The sequence below is a fragment of the Triticum urartu genome, unplaced genomic scaffold (genome assembly GCF_056163025.1).
Source record: "Triticum urartu cultivar PI428250 unplaced genomic scaffold, HENAU_Tu73 scaffold2, whole genome shotgun sequence".
NCBI classification, from domain to species: domain Eukaryota; kingdom Viridiplantae; phylum Streptophyta; class Magnoliopsida; order Poales; family Poaceae; genus Triticum; species Triticum urartu.
The window spans coordinates 11,510,294-11,535,224 of NW_028260368.1; the positions used below are offsets into that span (position 1 = coordinate 11,510,294).

Sequence of the window (24,931 nt, forward strand, 5' to 3'; positions counted from 1 at the left end):
TAATTAGGCCTTGAACTTCTACTTTCGTTTAGAATTTAGGCATTATTTTTCCCCTTGCTTCCGAAAAAAGAGTCAAGAAACACTAATGGCAACCCTTCGAGTCGACGAAATTCATAAAATTCTCCGCGAACGTATTGAACAATATAATAGGAAAGTAGGGATTGAGAATATAGGTCGCGTAGTTCAAGTGGGGGATGGGATTGCTCGTATTATAGGTCTTGGTGAAATAATGTCAGGTGAATTAGTCGAATTTGCAGAAGGTACTAGGGGTATTGCTCTGAATTTGGAATCCAAAAATGTTGGGATTGTATTAATGGGCGATGGGTTGATGATACAAGAGGGAAGTTTTGTAAAAGCAACAGGAAGAATTGCTCAGATACCCGTGAGTGAGGCTTACTTGGGTCGTGTTGTAAATGCTCTGGCTAAACCTATTGATGGGAAAGGCGAAATTATAGCTTCCGAATCTCGCTTAATTGAATCTCCTGCTCCAAGTATAATTTCCAGGCGTTCCGTATACGAACCTCTTCAAACAGGGCTTATTGCTATCGATTCGATGATCCCTATAGGGCGCGGTCAGCGAGAGTTAATTATTGGGGACAGACAGACTGGCAAAACAGCAGTAGCCACAGATACAATTCTCAATCAAAAAGGGCAAGGTGTAATATGTGTTTATGTAGCTATCGGTCAAAGAGCATCCTCCGTAGCTCAAGTAGTAACTACTTTCCATGAGGAGGGGGCCATGGAATACACTATTGTAGTAGCTGAAATGGCGGATTCACCTGCTACATTACAATACCTCGCTCCTTATACGGGAGCAGCCCTGGCTGAGTATTTTATGTACCGCGAACGGCATACTTTAATAATTTATGATGATCTCTCCAAACAGGCACAAGCTTATCGCCAAATGTCCCTTCTATTAAGAAGACCTCCCGGACGTGAGGCTTATCCAGGGGATGTTTTTTATTTGCATTCACGCCTTTTAGAAAGAGCCGCTAAATTAAATTCTCTTTTAGGCGAAGGAAGTATGACCGCTTTACCAATAGTTGAGACTCAATCTGGAGACGTTTCCGCCTATATTCCTACTAATGTAATCTCCATTACAGATGGACAAATATTCTTATCTGCGGATCTATTCAATGCCGGAATTCGACCCGCTATTAATGTGGGTATTTCTGTTTCCAGAGTAGGATCCGCGGCTCAAATTAAAGCCATGAAACAAGTAGCTGGCAAATCAAAATTGGAACTAGCGCAATTCGCAGAGTTACAAGCCTTTGCACAATTCGCCTCTGCTCTCGATAAAACAAGTCAGAATCAATTGGCAAGGGGTCGACGATTAAGGGAATTGCTTAAACAATCCCAGGCAAATCCTCTCCCAGTGGAAGAGCAGATAGCTACTATTTATACCGGAACAAGAGGATATCTTGATTCGTTAGAAATTGAACAGGTAAATAAATTTCTGGATGAGTTACGTAAACATCTAAAAGATACTAAACCTCAATTCCAAGAAATTATATCTTCTAGCAAGACATTCACCGAGCAAGCGGAAATCCTTTTGAAGGAAGCTATTCAGGAACAGCTGGAACGGTTTTCTCTTCAGTAACAAATAAATTTTGCATGTCTACTCTTGTTAGTAGAATAGGAATCGTTGAGAAAGCTTTTTCATTTGAATCATGCAAAAAAGTTTTCTTTGTTTTTAGTTTAGTATAGTTATTTAAAGAATAGATAGAAATAAGATTGCGTCCAATAGGATTTGAACCTATACCAAAGGTTTAGAAGACCTCTGTCCTATCCATTAGACAATGGACGCTTTTCTTTCATATTTTATTCTTTCTTTTATTTTTTTGCTTCTTCCGAGAAAAAACTGTTAGACCAAAACTCTTTTAGGAAATCAAAAAATCCAGATACAAATGCATGATGTATATATTATATCATGCATATATCATAAAGAAGGAGTATGGAGGCGGTAGTGGGAATCGAACCCGCAACCCCAAGGTTATGAGCCTTATGAGCTACCAAACTGCTCTATACTCTTAAACTAAAGAGGGGTAACTAGTGGATAAAAGAGGGTTGGATACGCCCCTCTACCAATATCTATACAAATAGAATAGTCCATTTATACAGAATGGTAAAGAGGGCTCCTCTATGATTATCAATTCCAGAAATCCATACAAATACGAAAGGGTATTTTATCCTTACCAACTGGATCTTGTTGCACCCGGTAACAAACATTCATAAACCATTTCTCGAAGTACGTGTCCGGATAGCCCAAAATGTCGATAGTTAGCTCTAGGTCTTCCGGTCAAAAAACAACGTCGATGAAGGCGTGTAGGTGCACTATTACGCGGTAGGGATTGCAATTTTTCTCAGCATTTTCGTTTTTTCACTCAAACTCAAGGGAGAAACTTTGCTTCTTATCTTTTTTTTTAAAGATTGACGAATCAAATGATATTTCTGTTCTAATTTCTGCCGCTTCTTCTCCCTCTGAATCAAACTTTTTTTTGCCATAATGTGTCGTTGCTATTATTACCAAGTATACGGTTCTAATCCTAGATGGAAAAATAAATAGAAAAAGAAATCTAAAAAGGCAGATCCTCCCTCTCTATCAAGAGTAATGAACTAGGTGCTGATACAGTACAAAAAAACAAACTAAATTAACCAAACTTGCCTGATGTTGAGGCAATCAAGAAAGCTGCATAAGTGAATATATAACCCACGGAAAAGTGAGCTAATCCAACCAATCTTGCTTGCACAATGGAAAGAGCCACGGGCTTATCTCTCCAGCGAATTAAATTAGCTAAAGGTGTGCGTTCATGAGCCCATGCTAAAGTCTCAATTAATTCCTGCCAATACCCCCGCCAGGAAATTAAGAACATAAATCCAGTAGCCCAAACAAGATGTCCAAATAAGAACATCCACGCCCATACCGATAAACTATTCATCCCAAAAGGATTATATCCATTGATAAGTTGTGAAGAGTTTAACCATAGGTAATCTCTTAACCATCCCATCAAATAAGTGGAGGATTCATTAAATTGTGAAACGTTGCCCTGCCATAATGTGATATGTTTCCAATGCCAATAAAAAGTAACCCACCCAATGGTATTTAACATCCAGAAAACTGCCAAATAAAATGCGTCCCAAGCAGAAATATCACAAGTACCGCCGCGCCCTGGGCCGTCACAAGGAAAACTATATCCAAAATCCTTTTTATCTGGCATTAATTTGGAACCGCGTGCATCTAAAGCGCCCTTTACTAAAATCAATGTAGTTGTATGCAAACCTAGAGCAATAGCATGATGAACCAAGAAATCCCCAGGTCCTATTGTTAAGAAAAGCGAATTACTATTCTCATTAACAGCATTCAACCATCCGGGCAACCATAGGCTTCGACCCGCATTGAAAGCGGGGCCATTCGTTGAAGATAAGAGTATATCGAACCCATATGTCGTCTTGCCATGAGCAGATTGTATCCATTGGGCAAATATAGGTTCGATCAAGATTTGCTTTTCTGGAGTACCAAAAGCAAGCATGACGTCGTTATGAACATAAAGGCCCAAGGTATGGAATCCTAGAAAGAGGCTAGCCCAACTTAAATGAGATATGATAGCTTCTTTATGGTCTAACATTCTTGCCAATACATTATCCTCATTCTGTTCCGGATTGTAATCCCTAATGAAAAAAATAGCTCCATGAGCAAAAGCCCCTGTCATGATGAACCCTGCAATATATTGGTGATGAGTATATAAAGCAGCTTGAGTAGTAAAGTCTTGTGCTATGAATGCATAAGGAGGTAAAGAGTACATATGTTGAGCTACTAAGGAAGTAATAACCCCTAAAGAAGCTAGAGCAAGACCTAACTGAAAATGAATCGAATTGTTGATTGTGTCATAAAGGCCCTTATGCCCACGCCCTAATCGACCCCCCGGAGGAGTATGCGCTTCTAAAAGATCTTTAATACTGTGCCCAATTCCGAAGTTAGTTCGATACATGTGACCGGCAATGAGAAAAATAAATGCAATAGCTAAATGATGGTGAGCCATATCGGTCAGCCACAAACTTTGTGTTTGTGGATGGAATCCCCCAAGAAGAGTTAGAATGGCAGTTCCCGCTCCTTGAGCGGTACCAAATAAATGATTACTCGAATCAGGGTTTTGGGCATAAAGATTCCATTGACCCGTCAAAAGGGGTCCCAACCCCTGGGGATAGGGTAATACATCTAAGAAATTATTCCATCGAACGTACTCCCCCCTGGATGCGGGAATAGCAACATGAACTAAATGTCCTGTCCAAGCCAAAGAACTTACCCCGAAAAGTCCTGACAAATGATGATTGAGACGAGATTCCGCGTTTTTGAACCACGAAAGGCTTGGTTTCCATTTGGGTTGTAGATGTAACCAACCCGCTATTAAGGACAGCGTAGAAAGAAATAATAGAAAAAGAGCTCCAGTATAAAGATCCTCATTGGTGCGTAATCCTATTGTATACCACCACTGATAAACTCCAGAATAAGCAATATTCACTGGACCAGCAGCACCTCCTCGAGTAAAGGCTTCCACAGCGGGTTGACCAAAATGAGGATCCCAAATCGCATGAGCAATAGGTCTTACGTGTAAAGGATCCTGTATCCATGATTCAAAATTTCCTTGCCAAGCTACATGAAACAGATTTCCGGACGTCCATAGAAAGATTATTGCTAATTGCCCAAAGTGAGAAGCAAAAATGTTCTGATAAAGACGTTCTTCAGTAATATCATCATGACTTTCGAAATCATGTGCGGTAGCAATACCAAACCAAATACGACGAGTAGTGGGGTCCTGAGCTAAGCCTTGGCTAAACCTGGGAAATCTTAATTCCATAATGCCTTTCAAATCCTCCTAGCCACTATCCTACTGCAATAATTCTCGCTAAGAAGAATGCCCATGTCGTGGCAATTCCACCCAGAAGGTAATGGGTTACTCCTACAGCGCGTCCTTGTATAATGCTCAAGGCTCTAGGCTGAGTAGCAGGAGCAACTTTTAATTTGTTATGAGCCCAAACGATAGATTCAATGAGTTCTTGCCAATAACCACGGCCGCTGAATAAAAACATTAAACTGAAGGCCCAGACAAAATGAGCACCTAAGAAAAAAAGACCATATGCAGATAATGAAGAACCATAAGACTGAATGACTTGCGATGCCTGTGCCCACAAGAAATCTCGAAGCCACCCATTAATCGTAATGGAACTCTGTGCAAAGTTTCCCCCTGTAATATGAGTTACCACCCCTTGATCACTTATAGTACCCCAAACATCCGACTGCATTTTCCAACTGAAATGGAAAATGACTACCGAAATTGCATTGTACATCCAGAATAAACCTAAGAAAACATGATCCCAGGCGGATACTTGACATGTTCCCCCTCGGCCAGGCCCATCGCAAGGAAAGCGAAAACCTAGATTTGCTTTATCGGGTATCAAACGGGAACTCCGAGCAAATAAAACACCTTTCAAAAGTATTAATACAGTCACATGTATGGTAAATGCATGAATGTGATGGACTAAAAAATCTGCGGTTCCTAATGGAATAGGTAACAAAGCCACTTTGCCACCTACTGCTACTAACTCGCCGCCTCCCCACGTTAAGCTAGTACTTGTTGTTGCACCAGGAGCTGTTACGCCAGGCGCAGTAGCATGGATATTTTGTACCCATTGAGCAAAGATAGGTTGTAATTGTATGGCAGTATCCGAAAACATATCTTGTGGACGGCCTAAAGCACTCATGGTATCATTATGAATGTACAAGCCAAAACTGTGAAAACCTAGAAATATACATACCCAGTTAAGGTGGGATATGATTGCATCGCGGTGTCTAAGGACGCGATCTAATAGATCGTTGTATCGAGTAGTTGGATCATAGTCTCTTACCATAAAAATTGCTGCATGTGCAGCAGCACCGACTATTAGAAATCCGCCAATCCACATGTGGTGTGTGAACAAGGAAAGTTGTGTACCATAGTCAGTAGCTAGGTATGGATAGGGAGGCATAGAATACATATGATGAGCTACAACAATGGTTGTAGAGCCTAGCATAGCTAGGTTAAGAGATAATTGAGCATGCCATGACGTTGTTAAGATTTCATAAAGACCCTTATGGCCTTGTCCTGTAAATGGGCCCTTGTGAGCCTCCAAAATATCTTTAAGTCCATGGCCAATACCCCAATTGGTCCTATACATATGACCTGCGATTAGGAAAAGAATAGCAATAGCTAAATGATGGTGCGCAATATCGGTCAGCCAGAGACCACCGGTTACTGGATCTAGTCCTCCGCGAAAAGTCAGAAATTCTGCGTATTTGGACCAATTTAAAGTGAAAAAAGGGGTTGCTCCTTCGGCAAAACTAGGATAAAGTTGAGCCAAAAGGTCCCGATTCAAGATAAATTCATGAGGAAGTGGTATCTCTTTAGGATCCACCCCAGCGTCAAGAAATTGGTTAATTGGTAAAGATACATGAATTTGGTGCCCCGCCCAAGAAAGAGACCCAAGTCCTAATAATCCCGCTAAGTGGTGATTCAACATGGATTCTACATCTTGGAACCAGGCCAATTTGGGAGCGGCTTTGTGATAATGGAACCAACCAGCAAAAAGCATTAACGCTGCAAAAATCAATGCACCAATTGCAGTACAATAGAGTTGTAATTCACTAGTTATTCCAGATGCTCGCCAAAGCTGAAAAAAACCAGAGGTTATTTGGATTCCTCGGAAACCCCCGCCTACATCACCATTCAATATTTCTTGCCCTACTATAGGCCAAACTACCTGAGCACTGGGTCCAATGTGAGTAGGATCACTTAGCCATGCTTCATAATTGGAAAAACGGGCGCCATGAAAGTACATGCCACTCAACCAAAGAAAGATAATGGAAAGTTGCCCGAAATGAGCACTAAAGACTTTTCGAGAAATCTCCTCCAAATCACCAGTATGACTATCGAAATCGTGAGCATCAGCATGTAGGTTCCAGATCCAAGTGGTAGTATCAGGGCCCTTAGCTAGTGTTCTTGAGAAATGGCCGGGTCTGGCCCATTCCTCAAAAGATGTTTTTACAGGATCCCTATCCACAACAATTTTTACTTCTGGTTCCGGCGAACGAATAATCATTAAGTCCTCCTCTTTCCGGACAAGACATACAAAGAGACCCGCCAACTGTCTTTTTAGTGAATCTTTGAAAGATATATATTTTGAAAGATAGATTTTGAAAGATAGATTTTGAAAGATAGATATTGTGATTAGTTCTTTTCTTTACTATCTACCATCCTTCTATTTTTTTTTTAGTTATTCACTGGAGCAATTATATATTGAAGTCAATCCGAGGCAAGTGTTCGGGTCTATTATGACATAAAGATTAGGTGCCTAACGGACATTGTTTATCTTGAAAAACAAATATTTCTCGACGTAAGAAAAAAATCTTTTTTATTTTTAATTTAAGAAACTAGTGTATTTTTTTTGAGGGCATAAGCTCCTATCTATATCTACTTTCCTTGAGCATAATATAGGGTTTTTTATTTGATTCTAAATTCCAAGATAACTCATTAGAATTATTAATAAGATGGTCCTAATATATTAGCAATATTTAGATTGCCCCCTCTTTTTATTCACTTTATTACTTCTATTCTAGACCCTATCCCTATGGTTTATTCTTATGAAATATCATATAAAATAGAAGGTATAAGAAATGGATATAATGAAATTCTTGATTCGATCTTACGACCTAATTTATTTGATTAATGGATCAACAACCAAACCACCCATTTTATGAAAAAGAAGGAGCATGGTCTTATTCAAATTCAAAGCGCTTCGTAATCTTCAACCAGTTCTGTGCTTCAATATAATTTCCCGGAGTAAGCGCTATAGCTTGTTTCCAATATTCAGCAGCTTGATCAAACCAAGCTTCCGCAATTTCCGAATCACCCTGTAGAATGGCCTGTTCTCCTCGGTCGGAATAGGAAGTTCCTTCCCTTAGAACCGTACTTGAGAGTTTCCTACCTCATACGGCTCAGAAATTGCTATCTGAATTTCCCCTATCTTAACTGAATTCGATTTATCAAAAATCGATCCAATTTGTTCTTGGGTTAAGCAGAAGAAATTAATTACCTAAGTTTCAAACCCTAATTTTTATCAATAATCAGTTTGATCTTTTTTCCCACCTTCAGAAGAATGAAGCATAGATAGATATAGAGCCTTCGTTCAAATTTTCTGAGAGGTAACTATCCCGGTTTCATATATGAAATCTCTATAGAATCCTTGAAAAAGACTTTTTTCCATAAGAAAGAAAAAAGAACTTACTATCTTTGGGATCTGATACTACACCGCTGCTTAATCCCTTAGTGGATCGGCTCTATTACATAAGCGGATTCCTAAATTTTGCCCCATATCATGGGATAAGTAAGCAGTTTTTTTTAGTTGTATCGACCCAGTCGCTCACTAATTGATCTTTACGGTGCTTTCTCTATCAATTTGAGAAACTTTATCCATAGAGTAGTAGTATAGGCCATACTTTCTTCGTTTTTTGATTCTCGTGAAGTGTCCTTCCTTCCTACAGCTGATAGGGAAAAATCGTTGTTTTTACGATCCCTATGTAGAAAGCCCTTTTTTTCTAGTATTTACTAGAAAATTTGATCCTCTCTTTTTTTTTTTTCTTTCTATAGTGGAGATAGTCGCACGTAATGACAGATCACGGCCATATTATTAAAAGCTTGCGGTAAGAAGGGGTTTCGTTCTAGTGCCCGGAAATAATATTCCAAAGCCTTTGTATGCTCTCCATTGCTTGTGTGTATAAGGCCTATGTTATAGAGTATATAACTTCGATCATAGGGATCGATTTCTAGTCGCGTAGCTTCATAATAATTTTGCAAAGCTTCCGCATAATTTCCTTCGGATTGAGCCAACATCCGTTACGGTCGTTCATTCTATTCAAAAAATCTCCGTTCCAAAACCGTACATGAGGTTTTCATCTCATACGGCTCCTCCCTTCTGTACATAATAGTACTAAGCGAAATAATCTATAGAATCAAAATAGAATTAGTCCCGTCTCATTATGAACCGAAAGGGGCTGGTATTTTTCCAAGAAATCTCTAGCCAACCTTCCCACAAGAGGTTTTTCTTAACACCAATGAATTCTATTAATGCTAGAGGAAAACGATAGCTCCAATAATTTCTTTGTTCTCAACGCCTCCTATTTAGAGGAATTAGCTACTTCAACGATCTTTGATGGTTATAGGGGTATCCAAAGTACAAACCTGATGGTTGTTTGTTATCCCAACCATTCTTCCCAGCCCTGATACCGATCAGGAAAGGGGTAATTTCTAACAAAGTTTTTCTCTTGTTGATTCCTATTTCTAGGTGTAGTGCTTTTCTCCCCTATGCTGCCTACGGATACTAATAGAGTAGGATTGGCCTGTAATCCATACCATACCATATCCTGTAGGTGTAACCTTTCGCTCAATACTCAAATCTACAATTGAAGTATCTGAAGCCGCATCAATCGAGGATACACGACGGAAGGAATTGTTAGTTCGCCTCACCTTCCCGAAGCGTGGGTTTGTTTGCTTTACAAATTTGGTTCTCTCTATGCCAACCCCCCTCTCTTTTTCGTAAGACTGAGGTATAGGTAGGGCTAAAAAAAAGCAAAAAAAAGAGTCAAATCGCACCATCTCTATAATAAGTAAATGCCTTTTTTTCTCCTGAGGTTGTCGGAATTATTCGCAATAAAATATTGGCTACAATTGAGGAGGTCTTATCAATGAAATTTCCATTTCCACGGGATCTAGGCATAATTCCCAACCCATTCTATATAGAATTGTTTTCATTCCTTCACAAAATAACATAAAAACAAACACATTCGATTCTTATAATTATAAATAGATTGATCCATATGCTCTACTCTAAATCCATATGCTTTAAATGGATAAGAGAGATATGGATTTTCCGCTCAGCTCAAATTGTATCCTTTTCCTTCTGCTTGGACACGAAGAGATATGAAATATTTGACTAAGACTGGATTTCATTCCACTTTCCTATTTCTGAACAACAACTTATGTTATCAACTATTTCGTGTTTTCAAAGTTATTAATTGTCTCATACCCTATTTTTGATTTCGATAGTATGGTGTAGCGTATCTTATGCAAACGGAATTCTAAGGTTTCTTTATTTTATTATGCAATAAGAAGAATTCTTCCATTTTCTTTTTCTTTAGTTGCGGGAAAACCCAAATTAAAACTTTTATTTTATAGCGAGCGCAATTTCTAGTAAAAAATCCTGTATCCTTCCACTTAGATCAAAAGGAATTTTTCCAATAGAACTATGGAACCCCCGAGTGGTTGCGGTTGTACCTGTACTGCAGGAATAAGAAAACTCGCTATTCACTCAGTTTATTTTCCATAATAAGTTATGTAGGAGAGATGGCCGAGCGGTTCAAGGCGTAGCATTGGAACTGCTATGTAGACTTTTGTTTACCGAGGGTTCGAATCCCTCTCTTTCCGTTTTTCTTAATTCATCAACGTTAAGGATCACAATGTATCAAATCAAATAACAATTTTTTCCAGCAATAATATAATATCTTATATTATCTTATTTTGATTTAATAGAAATTAGAAATTCTCTATAGCAAATTACTGTGGTATGTAAAATACACATAGAGGAAAAAAGAAAAAAGGATCCTAATCCTAGGGTTAATCAATTTTAGCTAGTTGATGGGAAAATACAAATTAATGGTAATGGTCTTAGGGCGATTTAGTTCGGGGAAAGGGGAAGGGGAAGAAAATTCTATGAACCTTTCCTTTTTTCGTTAAGTTCAAGTCTGACGAGAGTAATATTCTACAACTAACAACTCATTTATTTTGAGACCGACCCACTTCCTATCTAGGATTTTATTTACTAGTCCTTTATATTCCAACGTGTCAATCGCCAAATGCTTTGGCAATTTCCCCGGGTCCGATGAAGCAATATAATTTTGAACCAGACCTTTTGATCTTTGGTTATCTTTCGTAGTAATAATATCTCGGGGTTTGCAACGAAAACTTGGTATATTGACTATACGACCATTAACTAAAATATGTCTATGGTTGACTAATTGGCGGGCCCCAGGAATGGTTGAAGCCATACCCAATCGAAAAAGGATATTATCCAAACGCATTTCAAGTAATTGTAGTAAAACCTGGCCTGTTGACCTTTTTGCTTTTCCAGCGATATGTACATATCTAAGTAATTGTCGTTCTGTCAGACCATAATGAAAACGCAATTTCTGTTTTTCTTGAAGACGAATACGATATTGCTCCTTTTTCCCAGAATTGAATTTTTTTTTAAGATTACTTCCGGATTTAGGTGTTTTTCTAGTGAGTCCTGGTAAAGCTCCCAGACGGCGTATTTTTTTTAAACGAGGTCCTCGATAACGGGACATGAAGACTCCTTTTTTTATTTTATTGAAATTTCATTTTACACAATTAATTTCATTGTATTTACATTACAGAATACATCGAAATTAAAACTGAATTAAACTACAGGATAAACAGAGTAAAATCAACTAAAGTACCCCAAAAAATGGAATTTCATCAAAATCTTTTTTTTTTGTATATATATTATTTATTTTATTGTTTTGTATCTAGCAAAATTGTAAGGTAAAAAACATAAAAGATCCTGGATTCTCCATTTAATTCGGAAAAAAAGAGATTCTTGTTCGTAGAACATCGATAGAGAAAAAAAAGCCGACTATCGGATTTGAACCGATGACCCTCGCATTACAAATGCGATGCTCTAACCTCTGAGCTAAGTGGGCTTACATAACGGAAATAGTGTAACAAATAGAAATAGGTATAGTATAGGAAATCCGTAAAATCTCAGATATTAGTTATTAATCTTAGCTATTAACTAGTTCTAAATTTGAAGTTATACTTATAAAAATAAAAAAATACTAAAACTTCTTAAAGATAAAGTTAGCTTGATATGCTTAACTATAGGATATTAAAAAATAAAATTATAGAATTTATTGGTATTTTCATTCGATCATTATAGACTTTATTATTTGTTAATAATTTGAGGATTAATATTTCACTAAGGGGAACATAGAGTCAGAGTAAATAAAATTGCTAATTCTGATTAGAAAAAAAGAATAAATATCAAGCGTTATAGTATAATTTTGAATACTATAAAAAAGTAAGACGGGAGGTGGGGGAGATAAAAACTTTTGGATATATTGATTCGGATTGAATTGCAAATACATCAAGGATAGAATCAATTCAATTCTGAATTGCAATAAGCAAGCGAGGTCTCTCAAATAGAGTCGAACTGAACTGCTAGACTACGTTGAGTGATGAACTCAATGATTCAAAAAAAAAACTAAGAGATGGATGAAATTACACAAGGAATCCTGGTCTCAAAGAAGAGGGAAATGGGGATATGGCGAAATCGGTAGACGCTACGGACTTGATTGTATTGAGCCTTGGTATGGAAACCTGCTAAGTGGTAACTTCCAAATTCAGAGAAACCCTGGAATTAAAAAAGGGCAATCCTGAGCCAAATCCGTGTTTTGAGAAAACAAGGGGTTCTCGAACTAGAATACAAAGGAAAAGGATAGGTGCAGAGACTCAATGGAAGCTGTTCTAACGAATCGAGTTAATTACGTTGTGTTGTTAGTGGAATTCCTTCTAGTTCTAAATTAGAGAAAGAGGGGTTTTATACCTTATACATTTAATAAACACGTATAGATACTGACATAGCAAACGATTAATCACAGAACTCATATTATATTCTAATTATAATATAGGTTCTTTATCTTTTTTAAAAATGAAATTAGAAATGATAATGATTATGAAATAAAAAACTCATATCATAATTTTTTTTTTTCATTATTGTGAATCCACTCCAATCGAATATTGAATAATCAAATTCTTCAATTAAAATTCAAAGTTTTCGAGATCTTTAAAAAAGTGGATTAATCGGACGAGGACAAAGAGAGAGTCCCATTCTACATGTCAATACTGACAACAATGAAATTTCTAGTAAAAGGAAAATCCGTCGACTTTATAAGTTGTGAGGGTTCAAGTCCCTCTATCCCCTAAATCCTCTTTTATTCCCTAACTATACTATATTATTATTATTTATCCTCTTTTTTTTTTTCTTTTTATCAATGCACTTTTTTTTCTTTTTATCAATGCAATGGGTTTAAGATTCATTAGCTTTCTCATTCTACTCTTTCACAAAGGAATGCGAAGAGAACTCAATGGATCTTATCCTATTCATTGAATAGATTTCTTTTTTATTAGAGTATCGGCAAGAAATCTTGGTTATTCACTCTATTTTTAAGTTTTATTTAAGTAAACCATGCACAATGCATAGGACTACCCCCCCCATTTTCAAATTTAAAATTTGAAATACTTTAATTAATTTTTAGTCCTTTTAATTGACATAGATACAAATACTCTACTAGGATGATGCACAAGAAAAGGTCAGGATAGCTCAGTTGGTAGAGCAGAGGACTGAAAATCCTCGTGTCACCAGTTCAAATCTGGTTCCTGGCAGAGAAAAAAAAAAAAAAGATCCACCGAATAGGTATTGATCCAAATACCTCGAGATGGATTGTGATACATATTCATTAATAATATTTATTCATCTAAGTGGATAAATCTATAATATAAATATAGAGGCACTTCTTTTTCTTTTTAAAGAAGTTTTAAAATATATCTTTTCTTTATGATAAAGAAGGGGGTGAGATTCCCCTTTATTTTTTTGCGTTTCTTAATTTTGTATTCCGCTATTCCGACGAATATTTTTTTAGTCTTGCTTATCTTTATCTTATCTTATTTTCCTAGTTGTGCTAAGTAATGTGCGCGGTACAAAGTTCCTGGTAGAGAACTTCTTTGAGTCATCCTATTTTTCTGTTCATATGAAGGAAATTAATATGCGATTTTCAAAATAGGGGAATCCAAATGAAACCCTTTTTTTGCTCAGTCTATCTGGAATGCTTTTGTATAATTAGGAATTAATTATAAATAGGTATTCCGTTTCATCTAGGAAAAGAACCTAAAAATATTCCTTGACTTGAATAAAATCTGGAGTTGTGTTGTATAAGTGAGCATGAATTTCTTATCATTCAATGAGCATCTTGTATTTCATAAAAATTGGGGGTTATATAATCCTTACGTAAGGGCCAGCCTATCCAACTTTCAGGCATTAGGATACGTTTAAGGCGCGGATGATTATCATAAGAGATTCCCACCATATCATAAGATTCGCGTTCTTGAAAATCGGCACTTCTCCAAATCCAGAAGACAGACGGAATTCTAGGATTATCCTTTTGGGCAAAGACTTTTATGCAGACTTCTTCTGGATTATCTATACCATATTGTATTCTCGTAAGATGATACACGCTAGCTAAAGATCCACCGGGTGCTACATCATAAGCACATTGGGAGCGTAAATAATTGTAACCATATACATATAAAATGACAGCAATGGAATCCCAATCCCCTGCTTTTATTTGTAAAGTCTCTATTCCTCGGTGATCAAAGCCCAAAGATCTATGAACCACCTCATGTTTGACTAGCCAATTAGATAACCAACCCTGCTGCATTGTCTTCATCTCTCCCTCTTTGTATAAATATTTCACATTTCGGATGCAAGTTTGAAAGATTGCCCTGCTTTTTATTTTTCTACACAAAAGAGCCCCTCTCCTAATTCACTAATTTGTAGGAAGGTACTGAACTTTTGGATTTGAAAAAAGTTTCAGAAGATATATCTAATGTAGATGGTGATTGATAGAGCAATTCTTGCTCATAAGTTCCTGTATGAGTACTGCGCCTAACATAAAGCTTGTGACTGGTAGTAAAACATCTATTTTTATTTTGAGATAGAGTTTGATCCTCAACTATTTCTCGCGATATCTTCTTACGAAGTTTTGTTAGGGCATCTATAACTGCCTCCGGTTTAGGTGGGCAGCCCGGCAAGTAGACATCCACAGGAATTAACTTATCAACTCCCCGAACAGTACTATAGGAATCCGTACTGAACATTCCCCCTGTAATAGTACAGGCTCCCATAGCAATGACGTATTTTGGTTCAGGCATTTGCTCGTATAATCTCACTAAAGAGGGAGCCATTTTCATTGTTACCGTACCGGCTGTTAAAATTAGGTCTGCTTGCCTAGGACTTGATCTTGGTACCAATCCATAACGATCAAAGTCGAATCGTGAGCCTATTAATGAAGCAAATTCAATGAAACAACAACTGGTACCGTATAGAAGGGGCCATAAACTGGAGAGTCTTGACCAATTCGAAAGATCATTTGGTGTAGTTGAAATAACAGAATTGGAACTTGTTTGGTCAAGTAAGGGAAACTCAATCAAATTCATAACTGTCTCAATAGAATCTTTTCCTTCTTTTTTTTTGTCTAAATATTCAGTTAAGACCATTCCAAGGCTCCTTTTCGCCATGCATAAACTAAACCAACAACTAAGATAAGCACGAAAATCAAAGCTTCGATAAAAACGGATACACCCAATACGTCGAAACTCATTGCCCAAGGGTATAGAAAGACGGTTTCCACATCAAAAACAACAAAAACGAGCGCAAACATATAATAGCGTATTCGGAATTGTACCCAAGCCCCTCCCATGGGTTCTATACCCGATTCATAACTAGAAAGCTTCTCTGGTCCTTCACTAACCGGGGCTAAAAGTCCTGAAATCGAAAATGCCAAAATAGGAATAAGGCTTGCTATTATTAGAAATGTCCAAAAAATATCATATTCGTGAAGCAGAAACATAATGTACTCCCATTAATGTGGAATAGGCGGAACTTAAATTAGTCAATTCAATTCAGCATTGTCAATTTATCCAGAACTTCTCTCTTTTCCTCGGTGAAACAAGAATCTTTTTTGTTCAAACAAAAGCGCTTAGTTTAAGTTTAGCCTTTGTTTCCTCTGTGCTGCATCTTCTTTAAAGATTCATCCAATGGAATCCCAACTCCCTTTCTTTTGGATTTCCATTCTATTTAGATATGGTGTATGTAGATCTAATTCTTATATAAAGAAAACTTTCTCGTTTCACTTTGTCTCGCTTTCTCTAGAATCTCTAGAAAAAAGAATAGCTCTATCCTTTATTTAATATTTAATAATAAAATAATAAGAGACTATTAAATAAAAATGAGAATACTACTAAATTAGAACCTAATTAAGATAGTAGGACTAATCTATGCAGTATAATTAATGAGAAGTAATACTATAAAATAAAAATAAAGAACTCTATTTCAGAACTATGAGACAGAATATTCTGTTTTCTTATTTACTCTTTACTTTATTTTTTCTATTTAAAGTTGATCAATTTACATAATGTATCTATAAACAAAGTAATAAATATACTTAAAACAAAGTAGGAATTCGCAAAATGGATAAAATCATTGCAGTTATTATAGGGAAGTCTAGAGATATCCTATTTGAAGGAGGACGGGATTCAAATCAGGGAAAGGATCCTTTCTTCTATTGATTTGATAGAAATTCGTTTTTCTTTTCCTGTCTGTATGATTTTGATTTTCGATGAATGAGCCTTTGGTAATGCTTTTATCTCTATTCTATGTCGCAGGCGCCTATCCAGTCTATAAACAAATACTAATGAGAAAATGAAAACTATACTAAACTAAAGAAAACATAGGATAGAGATCCTAAAATCTAAAAAAGGGCATATTAGGGCTATACGGATTCGAACCGTAGACCTTCTCGGTAAAACAGATCAAACGGATTATTATCGAAATGATTTGAACTGTTTCAAAGACCCAACATGCATTTTTTTGCATTGGGCTCTTTCATAAACTGATTTAAAGATCAGTTAGTCCACCATAGTTTTTCTTTACGGAAAGATAATGAGATGGCTCCCTGTGCTCTGATTGATTTTTTGTATTATGATCTATCTAGGAGCAATACCAAAGTGTTTCAAAGGAGGATTACCTTGACTTAGGTCTGCCTCCGGTCTAAATTAAATCAACCTAAGTGAAATGGAGTCTCTATCGTTCCACTGCAAGAGTTAACTATGAGACTTCATACACCTTAAAGTTCATAGAACGAAAAGAAGTTTTTTGGAGGCCCTTATCCTCATTACGCCTAGCATTTAGTGGGCTGGATATTTACCTTATCAACTAGCAAATCCATAAGGGTTCTATTTGATTAGGCACCTGAATTGGCACCTGAATCGGACTGAACCGACTGTTTGTCAGGCTACTGTTCTCCTATTCTCTCGAATCTATGAAGTAAGACATTGATTTTGCAATAAGATCGATTATGTTCATTGCATAATAAGCTCCTTTGAAAAGCATTGGCGCACGTGTAAACGAGTTGCTCTACCGAACTGAGCTATAGCCCTTATCAGAGATATCTTAACATATAGATAATTTCTTGTCAAGATGAATATTTTCTAATGCCAGAGGATACCCCTTTGATCTGTATCTGTTTAGTATTTAGTTTAGTATTTAGTATATAACAGACCAATAACAGAGCGGTATTGCTTAGAAAAGGGATTTCAATATATAATCGATCGAAGTAATGGGTCTTCCTTTGTGGTGATAAATTGCCTACTTAACTCAGTGGTTAGAGTATTGCTTTCATACGGCGGGAGTCATTGGTTCAAATCCAATAGTAGGTAAGTAGGTAGAAAAATTACTAGATAGCATTGGACTTACTTCGCTTCGCTATCTAATAACTTTTTCTACCCCTCTTCCCTTTTTCTTTGTATCAACTATAAACCACTGGATTGTCTTCAATTGGATGGGGGAATCCAATTGACAGCCTCGATTCGTATCCTAGCTCGTCTGAGAGCGAGCTTCGCTTCAACCAAATCTTTCGTACCCTCAGCTTTACTCAAGTTAGCTTCGGCTATTTCAAGTGCCTTTTGAGCTTCTTCCGGATCAATATCACTACCCAGTTCCGCATCATTTCCTAAAATGATGATCTCATTATTAACTATTCTCGCAAAACCGCTCCACAGAATCGCTGTTAACCATTGGTCGTTGAGGAGGCGTATTCTCAAAGGACCCATATCTACTGCTGTGTTAATGGGGGCGTGGTTTGGTAATACGCCAATTTGGCCACTATTAGTGGATAAAATGATTTCTTTCACTTCACAATCCCAAATAATTCGCTTAGGAGTCAGTACATAAAGATTTAATTTCATTTCTTCGATTTGTTCTCCTCTTCTAAGGTTATAGCTTTCGTGCTAGCTTCATCGATGTTACCCACCAAATAAAAAGCCTGTTCAGGTAGGCCGTCTAATTCTCCGGAAAGGATTAGTTGAAATCCCCTAATAGTTTCCGCAAGAGCAACAGTTTCCGCAAGAGCAACATACTTTCCTGGAGAACCAGTAAAAACTTCTGCCGACAAAGAACGGTTGTGATAAGAACACGCTCAATTTTTCTTGCTCTTGCTACAGTTAAACGATCCTCTATTCCGATAATTCATCCAAGCCAAGAATTGCGATAATGTCCTGAAGTTCTTTGTAACGTTGTAAAGTTTCCTTAACTCTTTGCGCAGTTTCATAATGTTCGTTGCCAACGATCCGAGGCTGTAACATAGTCGAGGTTGAATCTAAAGGATCTACTGCTGGATAAATACCCTTGGAAGCTAATCCTCTGGAAAGTACGGTAGTAGCATCCAAATGTGCAAATGCTTGTGGCAGGGGCAGGTCGGTCAAATCGTCCTGCAGGTACATAAACTGCTTGAATCGAAGTTATAGATCCCTTTTTAGTAGAAGCAATTCTTCTTGCAAAGAAACCCATTTCTGTACTAAGAGTAGGTTGATAACCCACTGCGGAGGGCATTCTCCCTAATAAAGCGGATACCTCTGATCCTGCTTGAACAAAACGAAAGATATTATCGATAAATAAAAAGCACGTCTTGCTTATTAACATCTCGGAAATATTCCGCCATAGTTAGGGCAGTTAAACCAACTCTCATACGAGCTCCCGGTGGTTCATTCATTTGGCCATAGACTAGAGCTACCTTTGATTCCTCAATATTTTTTTCATTAATTACTCCGGATTCCTTCATTTCCATATAAGATCATTTCCTTCACGAGTCCGTTCCCCTACTCCACCGAATACGGATACGCCCCATGAGCTTTAGCAATGTTATTGATTAATCCATGATCAGTACTGTTTTACCATACTCCAGCCCCCCCAAATAGCTCCCTAATTTCCTTCCTCCACGTCGATAAGGAGCTAAAAGATCGACGACCTAATACCTGTTTCAAAGATGGATAATTTCGTAATCTATCTAACTCGATAAAGGCAGGCGCAGATCTATATGAACTATCATCTACTTCACTACTTATCTACAGGACCCAAATTGTCAACCTAATTCTCCACGAACGTACACTCGTCCGAGAGTAGCTCCACCGACCGACCGAACACTGATAGGAGCTCCCGTGTCAATCACTTCCATTCCCTCAGTCAACCCGTCCGTAGCTCTAAATAGCTGCTACAGCTCTAACTCGATAATTTCCTAAGTCGCTCACCCACAGTCACATTAATTTGCTTATCTCGCAGTGTCTCTACTCTGGACTACCAAAGCGTTACATAAATATAAGGTAACTTGCCTGGGGAAAAGTGACATCCAGCACGGGTCCAATAATTTGATCGATACGACCTGTACTTTTTTCTTCAATTGTGGAAACCCCGGGAGGAGAAGTAGTAGGATTGTTCTCATAATTATCACATAATTAAAAAAAAGGAATTTGTCGAAATTTTTCTTTTTTTATTGTTGAATAATGCCAAATCAAATCAAAAAAAATCCAAAAGTAAAAGGAAATGAATTAGTTAATTCAATAAGAGAGAAAAGGGACCAGGACTTGATTTCGTTGCCCAAGCGAATCCCATTCAATCGTTTACTCATGGAATGAGTCCATTGAAAAGTTCAATCAATCTTTTTTTCATATACATTCTTGCCTTTTGTGAGATCTGTGCTACTCTACTTTCCTATCTAGGACTTCGATATACAAAATATATACTACTGTGAAGCATAGATTGCTGTCAACAAAGAATTTTATTAGTATTTAGTTAGGTATTTGCATTCAAAATAAGAAAAGAGAACTATTAAGAACTTGTAAAATAAGGATTAGGAATTAATTTGGGTTGCGCTATATCTATCAAAGAGTATACAATAATTATGGATTTGGTAAATCAAATCCATGGTTTAATAACGAACCGTGTTAACTTACCATAACAACAACTCAATTCCTATCGAATTCCTATATTGGAATTCCTATAGGATAGAACATACACAGGGTGTACGCATTATATATGAATGAAACATATTCATTAACCTAAGCATGCCCTCAATTTTCTTTAAGTGAGTTGATATTATATTAATTGAATATCCTTTTTGTTTTACGAGATTTTTTGCTAAAGTTTCATTTACGCCTAATTAACATCGAGGTAGACCCTGTTATTGTGAGAATTCTTAATTCAAGAGTTATAGGGAGGGACTTATGTCACCACAAACAGAAACTAAAGCAGGTGTTGGATTTCAAGCTGGTGTTAAAGATTATAAATTGACTTACTACAACCCAGAGTATGAAACTAAGGATACTGATACTTGGCAGCATTCCGAGTAAGTCCTCAGCCGGGGGTTCCGCCCGAAGAAGCAGGGGCTGCCAGTAGCTGCCGAATCTTCTACTGGTACATGGACAACTGTTTGGACTGATGGACTTACCAGTCTTGATCGTTACAAAGGACGATGCTATCACATCGAGCCTGTTGCTGGGGAAGACAACCAATGGATCTGTTATGTAGCTTATCCATTAGACCTATTTGAAGAGGGTTCCGTTACTAACATGTTTACTTCCATTGTAGGTAACGTATTTGGTTTCAAAGCCCTACGTGCTCTACGTTTGGAGGATCTACGAATTCCCCCTACTTATTCAAAAACTTTCCAAGGCCCGCCTCATGGTATCCAAGTTGAAAGAGATAAGTTGAACAAGTACGGTCGTCCTTTATTGGGATGTACTATTAAACCAAAATTGGGATTATCCGCAAAAAATTATGGTAGAGCGTGTTATGAGTGTCTACGTGGTGGACTTGATTTTACCAAAGATGATGAAAACGTAAACTCACAACCATTTATGCGCTGGAGAGACCGTTTTGTCTTTTGTGCCGAAGCTATTTATAAATCACAGAGGCCGAAACCGGTGAAATCAAGGGCATTACTTGAATGCGACTGCGGGTACATGTGAAGAAATGATTAAGAGAGCTGTATTTGCAAGAGAATTAGGGTTCCTATTGTAATGCATGACTACTTAACTGGGGGATTCACCGCAAATACTACTTTGGCTCATTATTGCCGCGACAATGGCCTACTTCTTCACATTCACCGTGCAATGCATGCAGTTATTGATAGACAGAAAAATCATGGTATGCATTTCCGTGTATAGCTAAAGCATTGCGTATGTCTGGGGGAGATCATATCCACTCCGGTACAGTAGTAGGTAAGTTAGAAGGGGAACGCGAAATGACTTTAGGTTTTGTTGATTTATTGCGCGATGATTTTATTGAAAAAGATCGTGCTCGCGGTATCTTTTTCACTCAGGACTGGGTATCCATGCCAGGTGTTATACCGGTAGCTTCAGGTGGTATTCATGTTTGGCATATGCCAGCTCTGACCGAAATCTTTGGGGACGATTCTGTATTACAATTTGGTGGAGGAACTTTAGGACATCCTTGGGGAAATGCACCTGGTGCAGCAGCTAATCGAGTGGCTTTAGAAGCCTGTGTACAAGCTCGTAACGAAGGGCGCGATCTTGCTCGCGAAGGTAATGAAATTATCCGAGCAGCTTGCAAATGGAGTCCTGAACTAGCCGCAGCTTGTGAAGTATGGAAGGCGATCAAATTCGAGTTCGAGCCGGTAGATACTATTGATTAACTAGATAAAACTAAAGATAAAGAAGGTATAAATAAAAAAGAAACGAAATAAAAAGAGAAAAAAATCAGTTATGAAATGCAGTAATTCTTCTTTATTCTTCTAATTGATTGCAATTAAACTCGGCTCAATCTTTTTTAGAAAAAAAAGATTGAGCCGAATAAAAATAGATCATGATATGATCATGAGACTTGACAAATTGAGATTCGTCTATTCTATATATCTAGAATATATATATTAAGGTATAATACAATAAAGAAATACAAATAAAATAATAAAATAATAAAATATAGTATTATCATATGATAATGATAATGGAATCAAATACGCAGTATTTACAGAAAAAAGTCTTCGTTTATTGGGAAAGAATCAATATACTTTTAATGTCGAATCGGGATTCACTAAGACAGAAATAAAGCATTGGGTCGAACTCTTCTTTGGTGTTAAGGTGGTAGCTGTGAATAGCCATCGACTACCTGGAAAAGGTAGAAGAATAGGACCTATTCTGGGCCATACAATGCATTACAGACGTATGATCATTACCCTTCAACCGGGTTATTCTATTCCACTTCTAGATAGAGAAAAAAAACTAAAGGAGAATGAATGAAAAAAGACATAGTTTGGAAGTTAGACCTTTTTATAGGACTCTCTTTCAATTCAAAAAAGAGGACGTTTGAAACTTTTAACAGGCGTAATCGTGAGTCAACAAGTGACTCGAACTGTGTGTAAAAAAAGAAGCATTTTTTTTTTTTCAAAATGCTAGAACTAGATAAGGAAGTTTTCTATAACCTTGAGAAAAAGGATAAAAAGGTAGTTTTTTTTTAGTTTATGACTCCGATCAAGAGCGAGAAATCCTTGATTTGGGATTGGACATAGAACCTGGACCCATCGTAGAGACGTTTAGTTCAAAAGAAAGGATCGTATCCTGATGGTAAGAATTATACTTTCGTGGAAATACAGCGCTATAGACTTCAATGCGGTAGAGTAGACGTTTTGTTTCTAATTTTTCTGGACCAAACCTCCGCTCCGACCCAACGATACAATGAATTTTTTTCTGTTCATATTCATAAATAAAAAAGATTCGGAATCGCAATGCTACTATATGCGTCCAGAGGAGTATTTGGAATAATATTCTTCTATAATCCATTATTGCGGGGGGTCTTACTAACAGGGCTTCGCTGCACGGGACAGGTCTTCGTCGAAAAGCTAACTCCACCCGGCATTTTCATACCCTTTCTTTGGGTGGTATATCGCCTTTTAAAGTCTAAGAGGGTAGTAGGGGATCTATAGTAGGTAAGATAATTTGCCCTTTGATTTTGATTGAATATACTATTTTTCCGCCTTTACCACGCATTATTGTATGCGCTTCTAGAGAAGTATGTATGCAGGAAGTAAATTCTAACCGCTTTCTTTTGAATCCAATTTCAAATTAGATTAGAAAGATAGAAAGGCCATGAGGATGGGAAAATCAAAATAAAATCTTTTTAATTAGTTCTCCTTTTTTGGAATTTTCTTATTATCCTTTCATTTTTTTTTACAGAATATTTTTCAAACTAAAAATAAAAAATACAATACAATAGTCAATATTCCTTATAATAGATATACTTAATTATATCATAAGAATCTTAAGATATTTTTCGACTAGATAGAAATAGTAAATTTGAATTGAGACACCTATTCCATGACGGATTTAAACTTACCTTCTATTTTCGTGCCTTTAGTAGGCTTAGTATTTCCGGCAATTGCAATGACTTCTTTATTTCTTTATGTGCAAAAAAATAAGATTGTCTAGTATTTTTTAGTGTAAGTAATATAATATGGTAGGGTATGTGGCTTTTTCTACACACACTTTCTACACACAAATGAAAAACGGTTATGGATGCGGATATAGGCTACGAGCATAAATGCATGAATATGCAGAGCCAGGTATAGCGAGTTTTATTTTATTTATTTTAATTGAATCAACGAATATTTTTTGAATAGAAAGTCAATGTATCTAACCTATTATTTCACAGGAGTACTAGTTGCTGAAGGCGATTTCAGAATCAAAAAAAGTAAAGTCAAAATTATTTAGCTTATTCTCTCAATTTCAATCGACCGCTGCTGGATTTAGTATATCTAATATGAATTGGCGATCAGAACACATATGGGTAGAACTTCTAAAAGGTTCTCGAAAAAGGGGTAATTTTTTCTGGGCCTGTATTCTTTTTCTAGGTTCACTAGGATTCTTATCGGTTGGGATTTCCAGTTATCTTGGTAAGAATATTATATCTATACTTCCATCTCAAGAAATTCTTTTTTTTTCGCAGGGGGTCGTGATGTCTTTCTACGGAATCGCAGGCCTATTCATTAGCTCCTACTTGTGGTGTACTATTTTGTGGAATGTAGGTAGTGGTTATGACCGATTCGATAGAAAAGAGGGAATAGTGTGCATTTTTCGTTGGGGATTCCCTGGAATAAAACGTCGCGTCTTCCTTCGATTCCTTATGCGGGATATCCAATCAATTAGAATTCAGGTTAAAGAGGGTCTTTATCCTCGTCGTATTCTTTATATGGAAATCCGGGGCCAGGGGATCATTCCCTTGACTCGTACTGATGATAAATTTTTTACTCCACGAGAAATTGAACAAAAAGCTGCCGAATTGGCCTATTTCTTGCGCGTACCAATTGAAGTATTTTGAGGTATCTTTTTTGAACTGAGTTGAATGAAGAAAAGAAGAATTGGAAGAAGAAAAGTTTTCTCAACACAGGGAGGAAGTCCCTTCTAAATTGGATTTGTTATTGTAAGAGGGGATTTTTAAGTATTTATCTAAAGGAAGGAACAAACGAGGATAAGAGAAATTTGCTTTTAATTTTTTTTTATCCAAGTTAGATATATCGCATACTATTCTTCCTTTTTCATCCGAAAGGGCTTTTTTTTTATTCTATTTCACTATTTCATTCCATCTAGATCTAAGAAAGAACCCAATGCACTGAAATTCCACTAATAACTAATATACAAAAAAGAAG

At 37.0% G+C, this 24,931-nt stretch overlaps 4 non-coding genes across 4 annotated transcripts; 2 read left to right on the forward strand and 2 right to left on the reverse strand.

The window, feature by feature from the left end:
- Positions 1 to 1,735: 1,735 nt before the first annotated feature.
- TRNAR-UCU (transfer RNA arginine (anticodon UCU)) lies at positions 1,736 to 1,807 on the reverse strand. Its single transcript has one exon. It is a non-coding gene; the product is annotated as a tRNA-Arg (tRNA).
- Positions 1,808 to 10,427: 8,620 nt separating this feature from the next.
- On the forward strand, positions 10,428 to 10,514 carry TRNAS-GGA (transfer RNA serine (anticodon GGA)). Its single transcript has one exon. It is a non-coding gene; the product is annotated as a tRNA-Ser (tRNA).
- Positions 10,515 to 11,733: 1,219 nt separating this feature from the next.
- On the reverse strand, positions 11,734 to 11,806 carry TRNAT-UGU (transfer RNA threonine (anticodon UGU)). The gene has a single exon. It is a non-coding gene; the product is annotated as a tRNA-Thr (tRNA).
- A 1,668-nt stretch (positions 11,807 to 13,474) lies between these two features.
- TRNAF-GAA (transfer RNA phenylalanine (anticodon GAA)) lies at positions 13,475 to 13,547 on the forward strand. The gene has a single exon. It is a non-coding gene; the product is annotated as a tRNA-Phe (tRNA).
- The last annotated feature ends 11,384 nt before the right edge of the window (positions 13,548 to 24,931 follow it).